The sequence below is a fragment of the Microtus pennsylvanicus genome, chromosome 10 (assembly GCF_037038515.1).
Source record: "Microtus pennsylvanicus isolate mMicPen1 chromosome 10, mMicPen1.hap1, whole genome shotgun sequence".
Taxonomy (NCBI): domain Eukaryota; kingdom Metazoa; phylum Chordata; class Mammalia; order Rodentia; family Cricetidae; genus Microtus; species Microtus pennsylvanicus.
This window is the reverse complement of record NC_134588.1, coordinates 34,106,316-34,109,069: the sequence shown is the minus strand read 5'-3', so window position 1 is coordinate 34,109,069 and position 2,754 is coordinate 34,106,316.

Genomic DNA, 2,754 nt, shown 5'->3' with positions numbered 1-2,754 from the left:
CATTTAATTCAGCAGTATTACTTCAAGGTGTACTTCCAAAGAAAATAACATTAATATGTCATAGAGATATTTTCGTTCACTACAGCACTATTAAAACTAGCTAAGTTTTGTGCACGGTGATAGATATGGGTCTATTTTCATTCTTCTACAGGTTGACATCCAGTTGTGCCAGCACCATTTGTTGAAGATGCTTTCTTTCTTCCAATGTAAACTTTTAGCTCCTTTATCGAAAATGAGGTGTTCATAGGTTTGTGGGATAAAGTCCGGGTCTTCTATACGATTCCATTGGTCGACTTCTCTGTTTTTATGCCAGTACCACCCTGTTTTCATTACTGTAGCTCGGTAATAGAGTTTGAAGTCAGGGATGGTAATGCCTCCAGAAGATCCTTTATTGTATAGGATTGTTTTGGCTATCCTGGTTTTTTTGTTTTTCCATATAAAGTTGATTATTGTCCTCTCCAGATCTGTGAAGAATTTTGATGGGATCTTGATGGGGATTGCATTGAATCTATAAATTGCCTTTGGTAGAATTGCCATTTTTACTATGTTGATCCTCCCAATCCAAGAGCAAGGGATGTCCATCCATTTTTTGGTATCCTCTTCAATTTCTTTCTTCAATGCCTTAAAGTTCTTGTCAAATAGATCTTTCACTTCCTTGGTTAGATTTACCCCAAGATATTTTATGCTGTTTGTGGCTATCGTGAATGGAGAAGCTTCTCTGATTTCCCTCTCTGCTTCCATATCCTTTGAGTATAGGAGGGCGACTGATTTTTTGGAGTTGATCTTGTATCCTGCCACATTACTAAAGCTGTTTATCAGCTGTAAAAGTTCTTTGGTGGAATTTTGGGGGTCGCTTATGTACACTATCATATCATCTGCGAATAACGAAAGTTTAACTTCTTCATTTCCAATTCGAATCCCCTTGATCCCATTATGCTGTCTTATTGCTATTGCTAGAACTTCCAGCACTATATTGAAGAGGTATGGCGAAAGTGGGCAGCCTTGTCGTGTTCCTGAGTTAAGCGGGATGGCTTTGAGTTTCTCTCCATTTAATTTGATGTTAGCTGTCGGCTTGCTGTATATAGCTTTTATTATATTTAGGTATGACCCTTGTATCCCTAATCTCTCCAAGACTTTTAACATAAATGGATGTTGAATTTTGTCAAATGCTTTTTCAGCATCTAATGAAATGATCATATGGTTTTTTTCTTTCAGTTTATTTATATGATGGATTACATTGATAGATTTTCGTATGTTGAACCAGCCCTGCATCTCAGGAATGAAGCCTACTTGATCATAATGTATAATTTTTCGGATGTGTTCTTGGATTCGGTTTGCCAGTATTTTGTTGAGGATTTTTGCGTCGATATTCATGAGTGAGATCGGCCTGTAATTCTCTTTCCTGGTTGAGTCTTTGTGTAGTTTTGGTATCAGAGTAACTGTAGCTTCATAAAAGGAATTTGGTAATGACCCTTCTGTTTCTATATTGTGGAATACAAGGTCATGCTCAACCTCCTTAGCGATCAGGGAAATGCAAATCAAAACAACTTTGAGATATCATCTTACACCTGTAAGATTGGCTAAAGTCAAAAACACCAAGGATAGCCTTTGCTGGAGAGGCTGTGGAGGAAGGGGTACCCTCATCCATTGCTGGTGGGAATGCAATCTTGTGCAACCACTGTGGAAGTCAGTGTTTCGGTTTCTCCGGAAATTCGGGATCAACCTACCCCTGGACCCAGCAATACCACTCTTGGGAATTTACCCAAGAGATGCTCTATCACATGTCAAAAGCATTTGTTCAACTATGTTCATAGCAGTATTATTTGTAATAGCCAGAACCTGGAAACAACCTAGATGCCCTTCAATGGAAGAATGGATGAAGAAAGTATGGAATATATACACACTAGAGTACTACGCTGCGGTAAAAAACAATGACTTCTCGAATTTTGCATGCAAATGGATGGAAATAGAAAACACTATCCTGAGTGAGGTATCCCAGGCCCAAAAAGACGAACATGGGATGTACTCACTCATAATTGGTTTCTAGCCATAAATAGGGTTCACGGAGTCTACAATAGGCGAATCTAAAGAAGCTAAGTAAGAAGGTGAACCCAAGGAAAAACATATAGTTATCCTCTTGGATAAGGGAAGTAGACAAAATTGCCGGGGGGAAAAGTGGGATCTTGGGGGTGGGGTGGGATGGGGGTTAGGGGAGATGGGGAGAGAAAAGGTAGAAGGGAAGGAGGGTGGACTTGGGGAAACAGGAGGATCAGGATAAAGGAAGGTTGGATAGGGGAGCACGGAACCACAATTCTTAGTTAAGGGACCCACTTTAGGGTGGGCAGGAGACTTGACCCTAGAGGGGCTCCCAGGTGCCCAAGCTGAGGTCCCCAGTTAGTTCCCTGGGCAGCTGAGGATAGGGAACCTGAAATGACCCTACCCTAGAGCAATACTGACGAATATATTGCATATCATCCTAGAACTTGCATCTGGCGATGGATGGAGACAGAGACAGAGACCCACACTGGAGCACTGGACTGAGCTCCCAAGGTCCCAATGAGGAGCAGAAGGAGTGAGAACATGAGCAAAGATGTCGGGACCACGAGGAGTGCACCCACCCACTGAGACAGTGGAGCTGATCTACTGGGAGCTCACCAAGGCCAGCTGGACTGTTACCAGAAAAAGCATGGGATAAAACTGGACTCTCGGAACATGGCGAACAATGAGGGCCGATGAGACGCCAAGGACAATGGC